Genomic DNA, 24,137 nt, shown 5'->3' on the forward strand with positions numbered 1-24,137 from the left:
TCCTCCTGAAGTTGTCTGCAATAATCGTTCACAATTTCAAACCCACCCTAAAGTTGTCAGAGGGTCATCCTGGAGTAATCCCCACCCATCCCTGAAGTTGTCACGGGGTCATCCTGGAGTAATCCCCACCCATCCCTGAAGTCATCCTGGAGTAATCCGCACCATCCTGAAGTTGTCATGGAGGGTCATCCTGGAGTAATACAAGATCACTGGAAGTAATCCTAACTCCTCTTGGAGCAGTTTCTGTGATAACTCTAGAGTCATCTCATTTGAATATTTCATCCTATACACATACTTAAGGATGGTTTCGGATGATCTCCCTGAACCTAGCCATGGATGACTCTAGGATGGAGTCACCGGATGATTCAAGAATGATTCCAGGAAGATCTTCCATTTTGACTTGGGCCCCTATTTTGAGTTCACTGTGGACGGTGTATAAGAAATGCTAGCACCTCGCGCTGAGAAAGTAGTGCATCCCTAATCTCATTTTTCAGCCCACTGCTGCCAGTTTACTCTGCTTACCCAGCAGCCCGCTTTTCTTCTAGTCTTTAACTTGTATAGTTTTGATATGAGAGAACATGCTGCCGCCAAAATGCATGTCTGCAAAAGCAACTGCCTTTTTATTAGCACAAAATTATCGAGCTCAGCAATGTTAGTGCTTCAGACATATTAACCCCGCTCATTCTGTGAGTGGCTAATCCCTATTTTGCCGCTTTGAGCCCACCACTGATATTACCCAAGATATATCAATACTGCCTACTCAGCGGCCAGTACTTCTTAAATCTATAATTTGCATCACCCTGCCTTCTATCTGCAGAATACGCTGCTGCCAAATGCATGCATGGCCCTGAAACTGCAATTGACTGTTGCACATTTATGAACTTCTGCACTGGCAGCCCTATGTAACCATCTCTGCAATTACTCAAAAATCGTATCATTTAAAACTTGCAGGGTTCACAATTGAGGGGAGCTGGGAGCTATTAAGCTCTGCTTCTAGCAGAGTAGAGCCTGGTTAGCTTGAAACCAACAGCAACCAGGAGTTACTTTTGGCTCCTAGTGCCAACAGGTGCCTTCCAAACATGTAAATGTGACATTAACTTTGAGTATTTGAGACACAATGGGCCTCATTATGACTGTGCCGGTCCGTAACAGTGCCGGTAACCCTACTGGCACCGTTGTTACTGGACGGCACAGTACAACTCTGCAGGCGGGTACCGTCCCTCCCGTCAGGGTCCCACCTGGCAGGTGGAACAGTACCCGCCCACAGAGTTTTCACGGAAGCACCAGCACCATTATTAACGGTGCCGGTGCTTCTGTGGTCCCCATTCCCATCGAGTCCTATGGGACTCAAAATGGAATGGAGATTTACAATCTACCAACGCCACGGTTGTAATCCCACGGTGTTACCAGCAAGTCTGGCGGCAACCCGCCGGTAGCACCGGGAGGGTTACCGCCGAACTTGTGATGAGGCCCACTGATTCATACAAAATGGTAGCTACTGGCTCTGCTGCGGTAGCTCCTGCCTACAGGGTGATGACCAACACCCAGGAGCTGGTTTTATCTCCTGCTCATTGAATCTCAATTTATAACCCTGAACTTGCTACTTAATTCAGGAAGGCCCCCCCCCCTTCCTTCTTCTTTGCTTTCAAGCTTTGTACTATCTGGTAGTGCTTTTCAGATCCCACGGCATACAACCTCAAATATCAATATCTACAATCTCATTGTGATCCTCAGTTAAATATTTGGTATCTTCTCCAAAAATTGTCCCTCAACCATAGGACCATCTCATCGGTGGACCCCACAGGCCACCACTATTGGTAAGATGGGACATGATCCTGCCTATGTATACTTCACCACAACTACGTCTCACAATGCGCCACCACCACAACTACCGAAGTAAAGGCCCTATGCAGATCATGCACGCCACATGCCACACTCAGGACAGGCATTTAGCTAAATTATCAAGGACCATTTCACTGGCTGAAGCCAATTTATGGAACAGATGCCAAGCCTCATTTCAAGCTTCAGCCACCATCACAGGTGCAAGTTTCATTCAAGTCTCTAGCATTCGCTCCACCATCTATTGGCACCTCAAATCCACATTCAGTGCACCACGAATCGTGCGTCTTATACTCAGAAAGCCACCACCCGATAACACAATAAATATCCCTCTCTAGACACAAGACACCTGCATATGTCAAGCACCCACGCTATGATAAAACACTGATACAAATGCGGGTGCCAAACCCGATGACGGGACCACACGCTGTGCACATTGGTCTAAACTCAGAACAGGATTAGCCTGTGTGGATAACCAAGTGGCCTTATTTGAATCTAAACTGTCCCCCTTTTTTTCTTTCGCTCTTCTCTCTTTCTTCCCCATCTATCATACTAACGATGTATCACAATGCATATAATTTGTCGTTTTGTTTAACGTGACATAATGGCATTCGCTCTTACCAATCTGTATTGTGGTCCATCGCTCCCAATGTACATATGAACACTTTGCAATATTTGTGTACTCTTAAACTAACCACCGGGACTCACCCTTAAAACAAATGGTTTACCTTGGCACGCGTTTCTGATCGCAGCCTTAAGAAAGACCCTTCCTTTGGTGAAAACGTGGGTTGGCTGTTCTGCTCATGAATGTTGTTGATTCCTTACAAGCAGCCCTACAGTTAAGGTGCGTAACGTCCCATTTTACGCACATAATGAAAGGAAATACGGATTCTTTATTTTTCTACTGCGTACCATGTACGCTGTATTTATTAATGAAAAAAAATACTTTCTGCCACTAGATGGCACTGTAGTGCAAGCTCCTGCCTTGAGGCAGGCAGACACTTCTCTTGACAGTCTCTCTCAGAAGAATGTATCCTAATCCAGGACTCAAACCACCTCCTGGAAGACCATTTTTTTATATGCAGAGTGAGCTGAGAGTGGAGGCTGCAAACGCGGTGACATCAGCAAGGTAAGCATCCCGAATGTTAAAGGAAGTTAAACTGTCTCTAAAAGGCCCACCTTCTTACCCCCACCCCCGCTCATGCCCCGTGTCGCCCTTCTTTCTCCCCCACCCCCCGCTAATGCCCCGTGTCTCCCTTCCCCCCACCCCCGCTCATGCCCCGTGTCTCCCTTCTCCCCCCCGCTCATGCCCCGTGTCTCCCTTCTTACCACCCCACCCCCGCTAATGCCCCGTGTCTCCCTTCCCCCCACCCCCGCTCATGCCCCGTGTCTCCCTTCTCCCCCCCGCTCATGGCCCGTGTCTCTCTTCTTACCCCCCCACCAACCGCTCATGCCCCGTGTCTCCATTCTTTCCCCCCCACCCCCGTTCATGCCCCGTGTCTCCCTTCTTTCCCATCCACCCCCAGCTCATGCCCCGTGTCTCCCTTCTTCCCCCCACCCCCTGCTCATGCCCCGTGTCTCCCTTCTCCCCCCCACGCCCCCGCTCATGGCCCGTGTCTCCCTCCTTTTCCCCCCACCCGCCGCTCATGCCCCGTGTCTCCCTTCTTCCCCCCACCCCCTGCTCATGCCCTGTGTCTCCCTCCTTTTCCCCCCACCCCCCGCTCATGCCCCGTGTCTCCCTTCTTACCCCCCGCAAGGCCCTTGTCTCCCTTCTTCCCCCCACCCCCGGCTCCTGCCCCGTGTCTCCCTTCTTACCTTTCATGCCCCGTGTCTCCCTTCTTCCCCCCACCCCCCGCTCATGCCCCGTGTCTCCCTTCTTGCCCCCCCACCCCCCGCACATGACCCGTGTCTCCCTTCTTTATCCCCCACCCCCCGCTCATGCCCTGTGTCTCCCTTCTTTACCCCCCGCCCCCCGCTCATGCCCCGTGTCTCCCTTCTTTCCCTCCCACCCCCCGCTCATGGTCCGTGTCTCCCTTCTTACCCCCCACCCCCCGCTCATGCCCCGTGTCTCCCTTCTTCCCCCCCACCCCACCCCCCACTCATGCCCCGTGTCTCCCTTCTTTATCCCCCACCCCCGCTCATGCCCCGTGTCTCCCTTCTTACCCTTCATGCCCCGTGTCTCCCTTCTTTCCCATCCACCTTCGCTCATGCCCCGTGTCTCCCTTCTTCCCCCCCACCCCCGCTCATGGCCCATGTCTCCCTCCTTTTCCCCCTAACCCCCGCTCATGCCCCGTGTTTCCTTTCTTCCCCCCCACCCCCGCTCATGCCCCGTGTCCCCCTCCTTTTCCCCCCACCCCCCGCTCATGCCACGCGTCCCCCTTCTTTCCCGCCCACCCCCCGCTCATGGCCCGTGTCTCCCTTCTTTGCCCCCACCCCCCGTTCAAGGCCCGTGTCTCCCTTCTTCCCCCCACGCCCGGCTCCTGCCCCGTGTCTCCCTTCTTACCCTTCATGCCCCGTGTCTCCCTTCTTCCCCCATCCCCCGCTCATGCCCCGTGTCTCCCTTCTCCCCCCCACCCGCTCATGCCCCGTGTCTCCATTCTTTCCCCCCCACCCCCCGTTCATGCCCCGTGACTCCCTTCTTTCCCATCCACCCCCCGCTCATGCCCCGTGTCTCCCTTCTTACCCTTCATGCCCCGTGTCTCCCTTCTTTCCCATCCACCCCCGCACATGCCCCGTGTCTCCCTTCTCCCCCCCCTCCACCCCCGCTCATGGCCCGTGTCTCCCTTCTTACCCCCCCACCACCCGCTCATGCCCCGTGTCTCCATTCTCTCCCCCTCGCCCCCCGTATCATGGCACGTGTCTCCCTCCTTTTCCCCCTACCCCCCGCTCATGCCCCGTGTCTCCCTTCTTCCCCCCCACCCCTGCTCATGCCCCGTGTCTCCCTCCTTTTCCCCCCACCCCCCGCTCATGCCCGTGTCCCCCTTCTTTCCCCCCACCCCCCGCTCATGGCCCGTGTCTCCCTTCTTAGCCCCCATCCCCCATTCAAGGCCCGTGTCTCCCTTCTTCCCCCCACCCCCGGCTCCTGCCCCATGTCTCCCTTCTTACCCTTCATGCCCCGTGTCTCCCTTCTTCCCCCATCCCCCGCTCATGCCCCGTGTCTCCCTTCTTCCCCCCACCCGCTCATGCCCCGTGTCTCCATTCTTTCCCCCCACCCCCTGTGCATTCCCCGTGTCTCCCTTCTTTCCCATCCACCCCCCGCTCATGCCCCGTGTCTCCCTTCTTACCCCCCCGCCCCCGCTCATGCCCCGTGTCTCCCTTCTTTCTCCCCCACCCCCGCTCATGCTCCGTGTCTCTCCCCTGTTTCCCCCACCCTCCGCTCATGCCCCGTGTCTCCCTTCTTTCTCTCCCACCCGCCGCTCATGCCCCGTGTCTCCCTTCTTTCTCCCCCAACCCCGCTCATGCCCCGTGTTCTCTCCCCTGTTCCCCCCACCCCCCGCTCATGCCCCGTGTCTCCCTTCTTACCCCCCCACCCCCGCTCATGCCCCGTGTCTCCCTTCTTTATCCCCCACCCCCCGCTCATGTCCTGTGTCTCCCTTCTTACCCCCACTCATGCCCCGTGACTCCCTTCTTCCCCCCCACCCCCCGCTCATGCCCCGTGTCTCCCTTCTTCCTCCCCACCCCCCGCTCATGCCCCGTGTCTCCCTTCTTTCTCCCCCACCCCCGCTCATGCCCCGTGTCTCCCTTCTTCCCCCCACCCCCCGCTCATGCCCCGTGTCTCCCTTCTTCCTCCCCACCCCCCGCTCATGCCCCGTGTCTCCCTTCTTCCTCCCTACCCCCGCTCATGCCCCGTGTCTCCCTTTTTCCTCCCCACCCCCCGCTCATGCCCCGTGTCTCCCTTCTTTCTCTCCCACCCCCCGCTCATGCTCCATGTCTCTCCCCTGTTCCCCCCATCCCCCGCTCATGCCCCTTGTCTCCCTTCTTTCTCCCCCACCCCCGCTCATGCTCCGTGTCTCTCACCTGTTCCCCCCACCCCCGCTCATGCCCCGTGTCTCCCTTCTTACCCCCCCCACCCCCGCTCATGCCCCGTGTCTCCCTTCTTTCTCCCCCACCCCCGCTCATGCTCTGTGTCTCTCCCCTGTTCCCCCCCACCCCCCTGCTCATGCCCCGTGTCGCCCTTCTTTCTCCCCCACCCCCCGCTCATGCCCCGTGTCTCCCTTCTTTCTCCCCCACCCCCGCTCATGCCCCGTGTGTCTCCCCTGTTCCCCCCACCCCCCGCTCATGCCCCGTGTCTCCCTTCTTACCCCCCACCCCCGCTCATGCCCCGTGTCTCCCTTCTTCCCCCCACCCCTGCTCATGCCCCGTGTCTCCCTTCTCCCCCCCGCTCATGGCCCGTGTCTCCCTTCTTACCCCCCCACCACCCGCTCATGCCCCGTGTCTCCATTCTTCCCCCCCACCCCCCGTTCATGCCCCGTGTCTCCCTTCTTTTCCATCCACCCCCAGCTCATGCCCCGTGTCTCCCTCCTTTTCCCCCCACCCCCCGCTCATGCCCCATGTCTCCCTTCTTCCCCCCACCCCCTGCTCATGCCCTGTGTCTCCCTCCTTTTCCCCCCACCCCCCGCTCATGCCCCGTGTCTCCCTTCTTTATCCCCCACCCCCCGCTCATGTCCTGTGTCTCCCTTCTTCCCCCCACCCCCGGCTCCTGCCCCGTGTCTCCCTTCTTACCTTTCATGCCCCGTGTCTCCCTCCTTTTCCCCCTACCCCCCGCTCATGCCCCGTGTCTCCCTTCTTCCCCCCCACCCCCGCTCATGCCCCGTGTCCCCCTCCTTTTCCCCCCACCCCCCGCTCATGCCCCGTGTCTCCCTTCTTTATCCCCACCCCCGCTCATGTCCTGTGTCTCCCTTCTTACCCCCACTCATGCCCCGTGACTCCCTTCTTCCCCCCCACCCCCGCTCATGCCCCGTGTCTCCCTTCTTTATCCCCCACCCCCAGCTCATGCCCCGTGTCTCCTTTCTCCCCCCCCACCCCCGCTCATGCCCCGTGTCTCCCTCCTTTTCCCCCCACCCCCGCTCATGTCCCGTGTCCCCCTTCTTTCCCCCACCCCCCGCTCATGGCCCGTGTCTCCCTTCTTAGCCCCCACCCCCCGCTCAAGGCCCGTGTCTCCCTTCTTCCCCCCACCCCCGGCTCCTGCCCCGTGTCTCCCTTCTTACCCTTCATGCCCCGTGTCTCCCTTCTTCCCCCATCCCCCGCTCATGCCCCGTGTCTCCCTTCTTCCCCCCCACCCCCCGCTCATGGCCCGTGTCTCCCTTCTTCCCCCCCACCCCCCCCGCTCATGCCCCGTGTCTCCATTCTTTCCCATCCACCCCCCGCTCATGCCCCGTGTCTCCCTTCTTCCCTCCACCCCCGCTCATGCCCCGTGTCTCCCTTCTCCCCCCCCCACCGCTCATGGCCCGTGTCTCCCTTCTTACCCCCCACCACCCGCTCATGCCCCGTGTCTCCATTCTTTCCCCCCCACCACCCGCTCATGCCCCGTGTCTCCCTTCTTTCCCATCCACCCCCCGCTCATGCCCCGTGTCTCCCTTCTCCCCCCCCACGCCCCCGCTCATGGCCCGTGTCTCCCTTCTTACCCCCCCACCACCCGCTCATGCCCCCTGTCTCCATTCTTTCCCCCCCACCCCCGTTCATGCCCGTGTCTCCCTCCTTTTCCCCCCACCCCCCGCTCATGCCCCGTGTCTCCGTTCTTACCCCCCCACCCCCCGCTCATGCCCTGTGTCTCCCACCTTTTCCCCCCACCCCCCGCTCATGCCCCGAGTCTCCCTTCTTACCCCCTGCAAGGCCCGTGTCTCCCTTCTTCCCCCCACCCCCGGATCCTGCCCCGTGTCTCCCTTCTTACCCTTCATGCCCCGTGTCTCCCTTCTTCCCCCTACCCCCTGCTCATGCCCCGTGTCTCCCTTCTTCCCCCCCACCCCCGCTCATGGCCCGTGTCTCCCTTCTTACCCCCCCACCACCCGCTCATGCCCCGTGTCTCTCCCCTGTTCTCCCCACCCCCCGCTCATGCCCCGTGTCTCCCTTCTTTCTCTCCCACCCCCCGCTCATGCCCCGTGTCTCCCTTCTTTCTCCCCCACCCCCGCTCATGCCCCGTGTCTCTCCCCTGTTCCCCCTACCCCCGCTCATGCCCCGTGTCTCCCTTCTTACCCCCCACCCCCGCTCATGCCCCGTGTCTCTCCCCTGTTCCCCCCACCCCCCGCTCATGCCCTGTGTCTCCCTTCTTTCTCTCCCACCCCCCGCTCATGCCCCGTGTCTCCCTCCTTTCCCATCCACCCCCCGCTCATGCCCCGTGTCTCCCTTCTTACCCCCCCACCCCCGCTCATGCCCCGTGTCTCCCTTCTTTCTCCCCCACCCCCGCTCATGCTCCGTGTCTCTCCCCTGTTCCCCCCACCCCCCGCTCATGCCCCGTGTCTCCCTTCTTACCCTTCATGCCCCGTGTCTCCCTTCTTCCCCCTACCCCCTGCCCATGCCCCGTGTCTCCCTTCTTCCTCCCCACCCCCCGCTCATGGCCCGTGTCTCCCTTCTTACCCCCCCACCACCCGCTCATGCCCCGTGTCTCTCCCCTGTTCTCCCCACCCCCCGCTCATGCCCCGTGTCTCCCTTCTTTCTCTCCCTCCCCCCGCTCATGCCCCGTGTCTCCCTTCTTTCTCCCCCACCCCGCTCATGCCCCGTGTCTCTCCCCTGTTCCCCCCACCCCCGCTCATGCCCCGTGTCTCCCTTCTTACCCCCCACCCCCGCTCATGCCCCGTGTCTCTCCCCTGTTCCCCCCACCCCCCGCTCATGCCCTGTGTCTCCCTTCTTTCTCTCCCACCCCCCGCTCATGCCCCGTGTCTCCCTCCTTTCCCATCCACCCCCCGCTCATGCCCCGTGTCTCCCTTCTTACCCCCCCACCCCCCGCTCATGCCCCGTGTCTCCCTTCTTTCTCTCCCACCCCCGCTCATGCTTGTGTCTCCCTTCTTTCTCCCCACCCCTGCTCATGCCCCGTGTCTCTCCCCTTTTCCCCCCACCCCCCGCTCATGCCCCGTGTCTCCCTTCTTACCCCCCCCACCCCCGCTCATGCCCCGTGTCTCCCTTCTTACCCCCCACCCCCCGCTCATGCCCCGTGTCTCCTTTCTTTATCCCCCACCCCCTGCTCATGTCCTGTCTCCCTTCTTACCCCCCCACTCATGCCCCGTGACTCCCTTCTTCCCCCCCACCGCGCATGCCCCGTGTCTCCCTTCTTTATCCCCCACACCCGCTCATGCCCCGTGTCTCCCTTCTTTCCCATCCACCCCGCTCATGCCCCGTGTCTCCCTTCTTCCCCCCCACCACCCGCTCATGGCCCGTGTCTCCCTTCTTACCCCCCCACCACCCGCTCATGCCCCGTGTCTCCATTCTTCCCCCCCACCCCCCGTATCATGGGCCGTGTCTCCCTCCTTTTCCCCCACCCCCCGCTCATGCCCCGTGTCTCCTTTCTTCCCCCCCCACCCCCGCTCATGCCCCGTGTCTCCCTCCTTTTCCCCCCACCCCCGCTCATGCCCCGTGTCCCCCTTCTTTCCCCCCCACCCCCCCGCTCATGACCCGTGTCTCCCTGCTTAGCCCCCACCCCCCGCTCAAGGCCCGTGTCTCCCTTCTTCCCCCCACCCCCGGCTCCTGCCCCATGTCTCCCTTCTTACCCTTCATGCCCCATGTCTCCCTTCTTCCCCCATCCCCCGCTCATGCCCCGTGTCTCCCTTCTCCCCCCCACCCCCCCGCTCATGGCCCGTGTCTCCCTTCTTACCCCCCCACCACCCGCTCATGCCCCGTGTCTCCATTCTTTCCCATCCACCCCCCGCTCATGCCCCGTGTCTCCCTTCTTCCCCCCACCCCCGCTCATGCCCTGTGTCTCCCTTCTCCCCCCCCACCGCTCATGGCCCGTGTCTCCCTTCTTACCCCCCCACCACCCGCTCATGCCCCGTGTCTCCATTCTTTCCCCACCACCCCCGTACATGCCCCATGTCTCCCTTCTTTCCCATCCACCCCCCGCTCATGCCCCGTGTCTCCCTTCTCCCCCCCACGCCCCCGCTCATGGCCCGTGTCTCCCTTCTTACCCCCCCACCACCCGCTCATGCCCCCTGTCTCCATTCTTTCCCCCCCACCACCCGCTCATGCCCCCTGTCTCCATTCTTCCCCCCCACCCCCGTTCATGCCCCGTGTCTCCCTTCTTTCCCATCCACCCCCCGCTCATGCCCCGTGTCTCCCTTCTCCCCCCCCCACGCCCCCGCTCATGGCCCGTGTCTCCCTTCTTACCCCCCCACCACCCGCTCATGCCCCCTGTCTCCATTCTTTACCCCCCACCACCCGCTCATGCCCCCTGTCTCCATTCTTTCCCCCCCACCCCCGTTCATGCCCCGTGTCTCCCTTCTTTCCCATCCACCCCCCGCTCATGCCCCGTGTCTCCCTTCTCCCCCCCCCACGCCCCCGCTCATGGCCCGTGTCTCCCTTCTTACCCCCCCACCACCCGCTCATGCCCCCTGTCTCCATTCTTTCCCCCACCACCCCCCGCTCATGCCCTGTGTCTCCGTTCTTACCCCCCACCCCCCGCTCATGCCCTGTTTCTCCCTTCTTTCCCCCCACCCCCGCTCATGCCGTGTCTCCCACCTTTTCCCCCCCACCCCCCGCTCATGCCCCGTGTCTCCCTTCTTACCCCCCGCAAGGCCTGTGTCTCCCTTCTTCCCCCCCACCCCCGGCTCCTGCCCCATGTCTCCCTTCTTACCCTTCATGCCCCATGTCTCCCTTCTTAGCCCCCACCCCCCGCTCAAGGCCCGTGTCTCCCTTCTTCCCCCCACCCCCGGCTCCTGCCCCACGTCTCCCTTCTTACCCTTCATGCCCCATGTCTCCCTTCTTCCCCCATCCCCCGCTCATGCCCCGTGTCTCCCTTCTCCCCCCCACCCCCCCGCTCATGGCCTGTGTCTCCCTTCTTACCCCCCCACCACCCGCTCATGCCCCGTGTCTCCATTCTTTCCCATCCTCCCCCAGCTCATGCCCCGTGTCTCCCTTCTTCCCCCCACCCCCGCTCATGCCTCGTGTCTCCCTTCTCCCCCCCCACCGCTCATGGCCCGTGTCTCCCTTCTTACCCCCCCACCACCCGCTCATGCCCCGTGTCTCCATTCTTTCCCCCCCACCCCCGTACATGCCCCATGTCTCCCTTCTTTCCCATCCACCCCCCGCTCATGCCCCGTGTCTCCCTTCTCCCCCCCACGCCCCCGCTCATGGCCCGTGTCTCCCTTCTTACCCCCCCACCACCCGCTCATGCCCCCTGTCTCCATTCTTTCCCCCCCACCACCCGCTCATGCCCCCTGTCTCCATTCTTTCCCCCCCACCCCCGTTCATGCCCCGTGTCTCCCTTCTTTCCCATCCACCCCCCGCTCATGCCCCGTGTCTCCCTTCTCCCCCCCCACGCCCCCGCTCATGGCCCGTGTCTCCCTTCTTACCCCCCCACCACCCGCTCATGCCCCCTGTCTCCATTCTTTCCCCCACCACCCCCCGCTCATGCCCCGTTTCTCCCTTCTTTCCCCCCACCCCCGCTCATGCCGTGTCTCCCACCTTTCCCCCCCACCCCCCGCTCATGCCCCGTGTCTCCCTTCTTACCCCCCGCAAGGCCTGTGTCTCCCTTCTTCCCCCCCACCCCCGGATCCTGCCCCGTGTCTCCCTTCTTCCCCCTACCCCCTGCTCATGCCCCGTGTCTCCCTTCTTCCCCCCCACCCCCCTGCTCATGGCCCGTGTCTCCCTTCTTACCCCCCCACCACCCGCTCATGCCCCGTGTCTCCCTTCTTCCCCCCACCCCCGCTCATGCCCTGTGTCGCCCTTCTTTATCCCCCACCCCCCGCTCATGCTCCCTTCTTTCCCATCCACCCCCCGCTCATGCACCGTGTCTCCCTTCTTCCCATCCACCCCCCGCTCATGCCCCGTGTCTCCCTTCTTTCTCCCCCACCCCCGCTCATGCTCCGTGTCTCTTCCCTGTTCCCCCCACCCCCGCTCATGCCCCGTGTCTCCCTTCTTTCTCTCCCACCCCCGCTCATGCCCCGTGTCTCCCTTCTTTCTCCCCACCCCCGCTCATGCCCCGTGTCTCTCCCCTGTTCCCCCCACCCCCCGCTCATGCCCCGTGTCTCCCTTCTTACCCCCCACCCCCGCTCATGCCCCGTGTCTCCCTTCTTACCCCCCACCCCCCGCTCATGCCCCATGTCTCCTTTCTTTATCCCCCACCCCCCGCTCATGTCCTGTGTCTCCCTTCTTACCCCCCACTCATGCCCCGTGACTCCCTTCTTCCCCCCCACCCCCCGCGCATGCCCCGTGTCTCCCTTCTTTATCCCCCACCCCCGCTCATGCCCCGTGTCTCCCTTCTTTCCCATCCACCCCGCTCATGCCCCGTGTCTCCCTTCTTCCCCCCCCCACTCCCGCTCATGGCCCGTGTCTCCCTTCTTACCCCCCCACCACCCGCTCATGCCCCGTGTCTCCATTCTTCCCCCCAGCCCCCGTATCATGGGCCGTGTCTCCCTCCTTTTGCCCCACCCCCCGCTCATGCCCCGTGTCTCCTTTCTCCCCCCCCACCCCCGCTCATGCCCCGTGTCTCCCTCCTTTTCCCCCCACCCCCGCTCATGCCCCGTGTCCCCCTTCTTTCCCCCCCACCCCCCGCTCATGACCCGTATCTCCCTTCTTAGCCCCCACCCCCCGCTCAAGGCCCGTGTCTCCCTTCTTCCCCCCACCCCCGGCTCCTGCCCCATGTCTCCCTTCTTACCCTTCATGCCCCATGTCTCCCTTCTTCCCCCATCCCCCGCTCATGCCCCGTGTCTCCCTTCTCCCCCCCACCCCCCCGCTCATGGCCCGTGTCTCCCTTCTTACCCCCCCACCACCCGCTCATGCCCCGTGTCTCCATTCTTTCCCATCCACCCCCCGCTCATGCCCCGTGTCTCCATTCTTCCCCCCACCCCCGCTCATGCCCTGTGTCTCCCTTCTCCCCCCCCCACCGCTCATGGCCCGTGTCTCCCTTCTTACCCCCCCACCACCCGCTCATGCCCCGTGTCTCCATTCTTTCCCCCCCACCCCCGTACATGCCCCATGTCTCCCTTCTTTCCCATCCACCCCCCGCTCATGCCCCGTGTCTCCCTTCTCCCCCCCACGCCCCCGCTCATGGCCCGTGTCTCCCTTCTTACCCCCCCACCACCCGCTCATGCCCCCTGTCTCCATTCTTTCCCCCCACCACCCGCTCATGCCCCCTGTCTCCATTCTTTCTCCCCACCCCCATTCATGCCCCGTGTCTCCCTACTTTCCCATCCACCCCCCGCTCATGCCCCGTGTCTCCCTTCTCCCCCCCCACGCCCCCGCTCATGGCCCGTGTCTCCCTTCTTACCCCCCCACCACCCGCTCATGCCCCCTGTCTCCATTCTTTCCCCCACCACCCCCCGCTCATGCCCCGTGTTTCCGTTCTTACCCCCCACACCCCGCTCATGCCCCGTTTCTCCCTTCTTTCCCCCCACCCCCGCTCATGCCGTGTCTCCCACCTTTTCCCCCCCACCCCCCGCTCATGCCCCGTGTCTCCCTTCTTACCCCCCGCAAGGCCTGTGTCTCCCTTCTTCCCCCCACCCCCGGATCCTGCCCCGTGTCTCCCTTCTTCCCCCTACCCCCTGCTCATGCCCCGTGTCTCCCTTCTTCCCCCTACCCCCTGCTCATGCCACGTGTCTCCCTTCTTCCCCCCCGCCCCCCCGCTCATGGCCCGTGTCTCCCTTCTTACCCCCCCACCACCCGCTCATGCCCCGTGTCTCCCTTCTTCCCCCCACCCCCGCTCATGCCCTGTGTCGCCCTTCTTTATCCCCCACCCCCCGCTCATGCTCCCTTCTTTCCCATCCACCCCCCGCTCATGCACCGTGTCTCTCTTCTTCCCCCCCACCCCCCGCTCATGCCCCGTGTCTCCCTTCTTTCTCCCCCACCCCCCGCTCATGCCCTGTGTCTCTCCCCTGTTCCCCCCATCCCCGGCTCATGCCCCATGTCTGTCCTGTACCCCCCACCCCGCACATGCCCCATGTCTCCCTTGTGTACCTTTCCCTGTTTGGGACCGGTATACCCAGATGTGGAGCCCAGGTTGCTGTGCAGAAGGGATGTGACCTAGCAGTTCGGGCTGCACTGCCCTTTTGGGGATGGGGCCATGCCTGAATTGCATATGGTTTTTCCCCGTTCTATAATGACTTGGAAGGTGAAAAATGATGGTCAGGAGGGTTGCCCAGAGCAATGCCAGTGGTTTAATATCAATTCTAAGCCTTCCTGCCATCACCTCTTTGTTTTTGCTTACATTTTATAGCGCCATTGGCACACTCATGTGATATCATGATGTGAGCTGTTTGAAGTCATGACTTGCATTTCAAATGCACTCTTTGTCACATATTTTATTTTAAAGGTCACTTGTTTCTAAGTAAAGGAGAAGGTCGAGCATGGCGACTGCTAATAACGTTGAACTGAACTTGCGCTATTATTATCACTCGAGTTAGCAGCTAGAGCACGATTTCGTTGTGTGTAGGTCTTGACACCCAAAACTTAAATATTTGTTCTAAGTAAAGCGTGGAAGAAAGTGGCCATGCCCAAATTCAAAGTGTGGGTTAAAATCCCTGCTTCGCTGTTTAGCGTAAGCGTGTGATCCTGGGCAAATATTGTAATCTCCCCTTAATTTCAACTGCAAAAATTGGAGTGCTTATGAATGATTACACATACACGGTACACCCTTACAATAGGACAGTTTTAATAAGTGTAGCAGGGCCACAGTGGTGTACGCTGGTGCTCCTATGCTAGTAGCTCCAATACTGCTGCATAGAAATGCATTATTGCTGCACTGGCCCTCTTCCAGTCTCGTAACACGGGATTTGACAGGCAAACGGTCTCACAGCCAGTCCGTGCAGCAGAGACTCTAGTATAGCAGACTGGTAGAACCAACATTACATTTTCTCCCTGTTGCTCCCAGCCACTGAAGTTGCTTGGGCCGTCCACAGTACTGCTCCACACTCTGCAATGTCATGTTATGCTATGATATTGAGTCTTTCATTGCACACCATCTGCCATTTTGACACTTTCTAGGACCTTCAGGATCTGCAAGAAGTGGGTGTTTCAGACTTAAAGGAGAGTCAACTGATTGTAACATTGCAGCTGCACTAGAATAGTCTTATTACAAGTAATCAAGTTAAATGCCCCTTCACAAGTAAGTTTGCCACCCCTCCACCATCTTTGAAGTTATTGCTTCTCCCAACATTTGAAGGGTTACCCCGTCTAAATTTTAGTCTAGGTGCACCCCTGGATGTGTGTACTTACATTTTGTTAGGCAGAGAGGTGAGGGAAGCCTTTCCCCGAAACTGGCGGCGTTAAAGTTTTACAGTGTTTGCTCAGGAAAATGTACTTGAACAAACACAGTAAAACTTTAAAGCTGCTACTTTCACGAAAGACTTCATCACCTCTCTGCATATTGCACTTTAAAATATACTTTGATAGTTGGTCTCCAGACAGTGGGGGAGGGGGGTAGACGGGGGAAGAAGAGCCTCCAAGTGCGCCCAGTCTATTTTCTGAAGTTGCCCCAGCTAGCCCTGTCTCTCCCTTCCGGCTTGCATTGCGCACTTTGACGACTCCGGCCAACCCATTTTGCTTTGACATGAGCCCTGGGGGTTTAATGGCCGGGCCCCAAAACCATCTCTTGGGGCCCTGTCTTGATTTCCTGGCATTTCTTCTCCTTTCTAGCTCCTGCTGCATCATTCCCCCCACCCCTCTTCTCATTCACTTGGGCCGAGTTGATCATCTCATTCCCCTGGGGCCCTCTCCCCTTTTTTAGGCCTTTGTGTACCACTCTGAGGCCCCCACTCCCCTGTTCCCGACCTTGGGTTGGGGGGGGGGGGATTCCTTTGACCGGGCAGGTATGATTAAAGTGCATAGAAGTACACACATTACCACCATTTTAGCTAGTACTTCATGCCAGATTCGGAGGAATCTGGCACGAAGTACTAGCTAAAATGGTGGTAATGTGTGTTGAAGGCATTTCATAACCAAGAAGAAGGCAGAACAGAAAGCACACTCACAAACGGAACCTGGAAGGTAGAGGAGCCCTGCGCTGTTGCTACTAGACGACCAGGCACAAATGGGGATTATATAGGGATGGATGTGGAGGGGTGCTGTTTAAATGTAAAGTAACAATGCAGAGAGATGCATAAAGACTTTACCAAGCTTGGGGTGAAGTATGCACAATTTACCCAAGTAGTCTGTTCTTCACTGGATTACTATTTCCGGGAGTGAGTTGGTGTCTTCCTTTCCCCCAAGTTAGCTAAATTGTGTGTGCTTCTGTAGCTTCCTACATTTATTAATTGATGAAGTCTTGTGGGTCCCGGTCGCCTTTTGTGAACAGTCATAGATTTGTATGGAGTTCAGGCCTATGTTAAGAAAACAATCCCTCTGTTCACTGCCCATTAATGCCATCTCGTAGACCTCTTTATGCCAATGTTTCTGGTCTTCATTGGTATATGGTCAATAAGCAGCAAAACCAGAGTATCAGAGGCCCTGCTGGACCAACCAGAACTCGGACTCCAAAGAGCAAACTAAAAGTGGGGAGGTGGGCACAGAAGAACCATCCCAGCCCATGTACTTAGAACTTCAAGTACATGGGAAAGGAATCACGCTAATTGCAGAGATTAATGTCTACACACTTGGCACTACTCTTACTATCTGCTTGGCATTTTAAGAGCATTGCCAGGAGGGATCTTTATTATGTTATGAATAGTACGCTATAGTTTCAAAAGCTCAAGCTATGATACGTTTTGAACAACTTTATGTTCAATTGCATAACTAATATAGAATGAAAGGTCATGTCAGGAAGGGTGGTTCAAGTTGTTCATGCTGTTTTCCAGGTAGGAGCAAGGTGCCTGCGCAGTGGCAGAATTCTAGGGAGAAGCAAGAAAAGAAACGCAGAAGGAGGACCGCTAAAATGGCTACAAAGAGAACACTGCTAGATTTCTTTGCACCTAGTACAAAAAAAGCCCAGGAAGATCCTGTACTGTTATGTGGAGCAATTGTACATGACATTATTCGCAACGTAGTTGACAAAGTTGAGCAGCAGAAAAAAAACATACAGGAGAAAATGTTAAAGATAGCACTTTTGCTGAATGGCAAGTTAGGTATCCACGGTTAGAAACAAAAATGGATCAACAAGGCAATAGGAGACTTCTATGTAAAGTTTGTGTTAAGGCAAACGTTCGTAATGTGTGGGGACAGGAAGGAGCCATCAATGTTCAATTATCAACCATATCGCGCCACAAGGATTCCAAAGATCATCAAACTGCTGAACGGAAAATTGCATACCTTGTGATGTCCAACATCGATTCAGAATGTCTAGGTAGTAGTGACAGTGAGGAAGATGTCAGCATTGTTGTAGAAGAGAATGACAAAAGATTGTTCAGTGCAGTATTTTATACAGCAAAAGAGGAATTGCCATCCGAAAAAGTAAATAGTTTACTTGAACTTCAAGCTAAAAATGGAGTTACTACTGTACACAGTAAAGATTACAAAAATGTAAGCGGGGATTCGGTGAAGGATGTACAAAGTAGCATTGCATCTGTGATAGAAAAACCACTATGTAAGCAACTAAAGCAATCCCCTGTGTTTGGTATTATGATAGATGAAAGTCAGGATCTTGGTGTTCAAAAGAAACTGGCTATTTGTGTCCGGTACCTTGCTAGTACAGGAGCACCAATTACTAAGTTTTTGTGTAATTTACGCATTGACGACGGTAAAGCAAGCACAATTGTAGCACGGGTGACAGAAAAAATGAAGAGTATTGGTCTTGATATGGGGAAGCTTGTATCTCTTCGAACTGATGGCGCTGCAGTTATGTTGGGATCAAAGACAGGTGTTGGTGTGCAACTCCGGGCCATATACTCACCATTCCTTACTCAAACACATTGTCTTGCACACAGACTCAGTCTAGCATGCACAGACTCTATGAAGAAAATGCCAGTCCTTGACAAATTTACATCCCGGTTTAATTCTTTATATGCCCTATTTCATACTTCTGCAATAAGAACAGCAAAACTTGAGAAGGTGCAAGAAGTAATGGACGATCCTGTTTTAAAAATGAAAGAGACACACTCGGTTAGGTGGCTTAGTATGAGAAAAGCGGTTGAAGCAGTCCACAGAAGCTACCCTTCGGTTGTAGTTTCTCTATCGGAGCTGCTGCTGATGGGAACGCTACTGCATCTTCACTGCACAAATACTTTAGCAGCTACAAGTCAGCCGTTATTACTGCATTTATGTTAGATGTACATAATGTTGTGGGAATTCTTTGCCGGGAATTGCAGAAACAGACTACTATTTACTGAAATTCAGCCATTGGTAGATGCTACTTTTATAAGTCTTGAGTCCTTACTCAAAGAGGATGGTGATAATTTAGGCTATTTGAGATTATTGTTGGGGTCGCCTGACACAGAGGGCAAAAGTATCTCACTAAAAGGTGTAATACTATCTTATAGTTCTCTTTTGGATGCAGAGTTTAACTTATTAAGAGAACAGTATGTCACAAACCTAAAAGAAAACATTGGGAAGAGATTTCAAAATGAGGATAATGCCATTTTTACTCATTTAGGGAACTTGTTAGAACCAGCAACAGTTTTAGACAATAGTGAGTCAGAAATCAGGGAAGCACTCAATGGCATATCCACATTTTATGGACAAGCAAAAAAAGTAAGAATTCAGTATGACAGCGAAGGTCTGCATGTTGAGGAAAATGAGATTGCTTCTTTATTAGATGGCCAAACTTTACAGAAAAAAGAATGGCCTCTGTTGCATGGTATGATTAAGGGGAGCTATAAGGGTTGCAGTATGACAAAAATCTGTAGGCGTGTTGCTAGTCTACATGGTGATTTGATGCCAAATATTGCAAAAGTATGCAAAATTGCTTTGTCTGTGTGTAACCAGTGTAGAATGCAAACGTGCATTTAGCACACAAAACAGGATTAAAACAAAATTCAGATGCTCCCTTAAAAGTGAAACCATAGACACTTTGATGAAAATCGTCATGTTAGGACCATCCTTTAGGGACTTTGACCCAACTACTGCAATAAAACTATGGCATGCAAGGAAGAAAAGACGTCCAGCCAGGCTTTCACAGCCATGCACACCTAGACAAAAGAAAACTAAAATGAACTGAATTCTTGTAGGTATTCTTCACCGTGGTACTTTGTTTCTGCCGTGATGATTTCAAAAGCATTATAAACATTTGATGGGTGTGTGTGTATTAGCAAGGACACAGCAAGCCTGGAGTTTTGCATATTCAATCCTCTTAAGCATGGTTGGAGGAGTGAAAGTGGAGACTTTATTTGCCAGAGACTAAACTTCACCCCAAAACAGGGCAGTCAGGTACTGTGTAGCCAGGAGTGTTAGTGGATGCAGATGTTTGCAACAATATATAAGATTGTCTTTTGAAATGTAGACTGATCCGTTTACCTCCATTCTCTAGGTGAAAATCACACACACCTATAATCAGCTGGCTTTTTAAGTGTATCAGGCTGTTTTTTCATGTTTTAGTGTGTGATTGTGTAATGGGTGGCTCAGTTTACCTTGCTCCGAGCTACCATGTTAGCCAGTAAAAGTTGATTCTGGCTAGTGAGTAATGTGTGGAATACTTGGTGATCAAAACAGATTACCTTGGCTCTATGTAAGGGTAACACTTTTATTTGTGAAGCGTTGCATGTTATTTTCAGAATTTGTGAAGTCTGTTTTAAATTATAGGAAAGGAGACCACATGTAATCTTTCCAATGAGAACAACACACAGAACATGTTATAGAAATTGATTTTGAAGTTATATAGTTCCTAAACTCTAGCCTGGCACTGTTTTGTTGACTGCTTTCACTTCTTTCAAACTATGTAAGCAAGTTCTGTACTGTAACACTTGCTTACTCACGCTCCATCTGCAGGAAATGCATTAGTCTCATTCTATAGTTCTTAACAGAGTTTCTAGGCCCAGAATTTTGAAAATGAAGCTGCGTATGTAGCATGTACTCACAAGTTATTTTATGGCAGAATATTTTCCACAAGTGTAATAAAATGGTTAAAGGCAAGCCAGACAACTTTGATCTACAACTCTTTTTGTCTACGGGTCTGACTTTACGTATGCATTGGGTGTATATGTTGGATACGTTTTACTCTCTTGCAGAGGAGAAAACTCATTTTTACTCTCTTAAAATTGCATTTACTCTCTAATTTCAAAAATCATGCATAAAATACTCCCACCTCAAAATCCTATCTGGAGCACTGCTTACAAGTATTACTAACTACGATGATCGCCAAATGAAAAAGTCTGGTTAACTGAATGTAGGTTGCCCAAGCCAGATCAAGCAAGGAGGCTGGATAATGCAGCTCCCTGGTCCGTTTGCTCCGTTATCCGGCTCCAAGCGTAGTTGTTCCACATTTTCTCAACGAGAACCATTACCAGAAATGGAAGGCTGGCAAATAGAGAGTTGCCGTCTATGAGCAACCAGACAAAAAATCTTTTCCTGTAAATGTGCAAATAAAACAGTGGGCAAGCTAAGAAGATATCAGCCTTTAAACAAAAAATGTAAATACATCTCAAAATATTAAGGCTATGAATAACCCTGAAAGAACGGTCATATACACGAAACCCAGAAAGCATCTAACGAAAACTGAACACAAACTGGTAAAAGATGGTATTTTGCATCCGGGTCCTCTAGTGCTAGAGAAAGGTGTGCTGCAGAAATAAGCAAGCAGGCAGCCCACAGGTGACGGTCGTCGATGTGGGGATAGACATGGAGGAGAAACATGTATAGTCTGAACTACCCACATGTTTCTAAGACTATTTTTCTAATTATTCGCCAGATCAAACGAGTAATGAAATGGGCTGGCGACGAGCATATCCTGGATAGGTCCCAGGTGCATAGTAGGCGACCGCCATGAGCAGTGCTTTACGTGGGATTAGAAATTGGGGGTGTGGCCTAAGTACAGGGGTGCTTAGGCCACGCCCCCTATCGAGAGCCCACCCGTCGCTTAAGGGGTGGGGGCTGCTAAAGGAAGCAGAGCTGGGGCGTACTGTCACCTTTGATGTGACCAAGGGTCTGGGCGCTCCAAAGGTGTGACACAAGTGTGCCCCAGCTCACACCCAGCAGGCAGCCTTGTCATTCAAGGAGCCCGTTTTACCCACGGGCTCCTTGAATAAAAGGGCTGCCTGCTGCTGATGACTTGGTACTCTGAAACAGGAGGAGGGTGGGCTGCCCAGCTCTCCTTTTGTTTTCGAGTAAATAGCCATCAGTCAGCGTGAGCAATGGCTTCATGCTGGGGGATGGCTATTTACTCAAACAAAAGGCTGGCTGGGCGGTCCAGCCCTCCTCCTGTTTCAGAGTACAGAGCCATCAGGCAGCCCGCACTACACAGTTGCACCTGCTGCTTGCAGGTGTCTGTACCTAGGTATCACCGCAGAGAAATAACGGGGATCGGGACAATCCACCAAAGCTAGCAGAAACCAAGTGTAGCCATACTGCAGAAGCGAGCGAATGGCCCGTTCCACGGGCATGAGGGGTCCCCCCTGCCCTGTGAGGTTTGGACATGAGGGGGTCCCCCTGCCCCCACTGCTCTGTGAGGTTCGGGCATGAGGGGTCCCCCCTGCCCTGTGAGGTTCAGGCATGAGGGGTGCCCCCGCCCCCACTGCTCTGTGAGGTTCAGGCATTCGGGGGTCCCCCCGACCCCACTGCTCTGTGGGGTTAGTGTGCACCGCTCATCATATCAGTGAGATAGCTGCCCTCCAATGCTGCTGCTGCTGCATGCCATGCTCACTGCTGCGGTCAAGACCAAAATATTCAACAGCCGCTTCCTTCCCTCTTCCCTCTCCCCTCGCCCAACAGACCATGCACTGCACGTAGGGGGGGACCCCCAGCCGACACCCCCCCTCTACCATGCCCACCTCCATGGCGACACTGTGGCAGTCTATATAGCCTCCAGGAAAGGGACACCCCCCTCCCGATAAAGAAAGGTGGGGGGCAGGCGAGCCCCGATAGAGCCACCCAGTCCCAAGTGGGAACGGTCTGGCGGTGTCCGGGGAGGGGAGGGGATCTGGTGCGCACAGTCAGGTGGGGTGGGTGGGGGGGGACTCGTACCTTTCTGCTCTGACATTGCGCCGCTCTTATACTCCTGCAGCGGAAGTGACGAGGCGGAAGCTTGACATGATCTGGCTTCCGGGGCAGAGGATCATTTCCAGTTCCTGGGTCATTAGAGGCAGCGCAGGAACAGCGGGAATACACCGTAGACCCGGAAGCAGAGGCCGTAGGGGAGACAGAGCACTCCAGTGTCAGCAATCCCGCAGGGTACCCACCAGTCCACGTGAAGGAGCCGCTTCATATGCGGCAGAGAGGAGCCCCCAGGTGGCCCCCAGGACCCTGTGTGCACGTTATGCACTGCCTGGGATGGCCAAAGAAAGGAGCTGTGTCTCTGCTTATTCCCCAGTCTACCCAGAACCACCCAGTACTTATTTCGTTTCCCCCCCCTTTAATACAGTTTTATTCGGTAGATTAATGTTCATTTTTATTAACTAGTATTTTTTTTTTCATTTGCTTTTTAAAAATGTTTTTATGCTTTTGGCTAGGTTTCTAGCCTTTTGCATTATCATATACAAACAAATTAAGAATGTACATGAGATAAAAACAATAAAAACAAAACTTCAATAAACACCCTTGAACTGTGATCACTTACTGTCTGTCTTCACTGTTTGACACCATGCCTTCACCATATGTGTCAGAAGAGGGAATATGACTCAATTGAGACAAATTAGGCACTGTCTTTTCTGAACGTAAGTTTGTAAATATTCTCACTTTGTAATTAACTGGATTTTTTTCTCATCTGGTAACCTTTGTAAACACCACTATATTTTGCCCACCAAGTAACAAAGCTGCTCTTATTCAAGCAACAAGCTTACAATTACATAGCTCTCAACCATTTATGTCGCAAAGGCGGGTGAAAGCACCCGATTTTATTTTTTTTGGCGGGTGAGAGGCCCATTGAAACAAATGGGCGTGCAGCCGGCTTGGCGGGTGAGTCAGCTGTTTACAAGGCGGGTGACACCCGCCAAAAGCGTGTAGTTGAGAGCTATGCAATTAGCCTAACTGCCTGTAACATAGCTTTTCCTGTCTTTATGTAACTAGCTCAACCAAATGTAACTGTCTGTATATGCAACAACTAAGACTAAGTATACTTGTACAACTATGCCGAGATACCCCTGGGTTTGGGCGTACAACAAATGTAATAAATAAATAAATAAAATAAATTGGAGGACCCTAAAATTCCAGAAACGTAATCACAGTGCCTCAAATCCCTCAAATGCCACAAAATAATCTATAGGCTTCGATATTTGTATCAGTAGGGAAGCTACTATCCCTCCAGAGATAAGAAAGATTATTCCCTCAGACTTGGGGCCTCATCACAAGTTTGGCAGTAACGCCGGCGCTGGCGCTATCTGCCCTACTGCCAAACCCACCGGCGCTATTCCCCATTGAGCCCATTCGGGAATGCCCCATTCCCCATTGGGCTCAATAGGGAAATTTCACAGTCTAAGAGCTGAGGGTAAATCGGCCGAAGCCATGATCTGGCGGACCCTTAAATGCTGTGGTAATAGCGCTACCGCCGCATTTCAGGGTTACCGCCAGACTCGTGATGAGGCCCTTGGTCTGAGGGTTGTTATATAAGATTGTCCCAAAATCTGGCCTATCCTGGATATTTGGTCTGGATGTCCTAGCAGGCGTGATAGATCCCAACTTCTGAGGTTCTCCTACAGAACCATAGTGTAACTCCATTTGAAATACGTTGTGGAGACAAAATTGCACAGGGGATTCTTGAGAGGGAGACAAAATTGCACAAGGGATTCTTGAGAGGGCTCTATTTCCCTGTTTTAAGGAAGAAACTGAACCAGAAGAAACTGAGAGAAGTAGCTTAGGCTTTTGAGAGGCTGATGAACCACCCATCACTGAGGCAAAGAGGGAAGAAGAACCTACCATCCTTCCTGATCTAGCCTTCACCCAGCGAAATGACCCAGCATCTGCATAGGCTTTCTCGCAAGTAATTCCTGAGGGAGAAGGACTAGAAAAGGAGAGCGTGTTTTTCTTCCTGAAACAGGGATTGCTGTATAGAAAGGAAACCTCCAAAGAAGGCATAAGTAAAACTCAATTAGTAATCCCAAAACCCATCGTAAGATCATACTAGAGATTCCACATTCTCATTT

General features: G+C 55.0%; 1 protein-coding gene across 1 annotated transcript in view; it reads right to left on the reverse strand.

Annotated features, from left to right (window-relative positions):
- LOC138489439 (zinc finger protein ZFP2-like) overlaps positions 1–24,137 on the reverse strand; it is a 147,847-nt gene that overhangs the window by 98,322 nt on the left and 25,388 nt on the right. The gene's annotated exons all lie outside the window — the stretch shown is intronic.

This window comes from Ambystoma mexicanum, chromosome 9, assembly GCF_040938575.1.
Source record: "Ambystoma mexicanum isolate Mex_15411 chromosome 9, UKY_AmexF1_1, whole genome shotgun sequence".
Lineage (NCBI taxonomy): Eukaryota > Metazoa > Chordata > Amphibia > Caudata > Ambystomatidae > Ambystoma > Ambystoma mexicanum.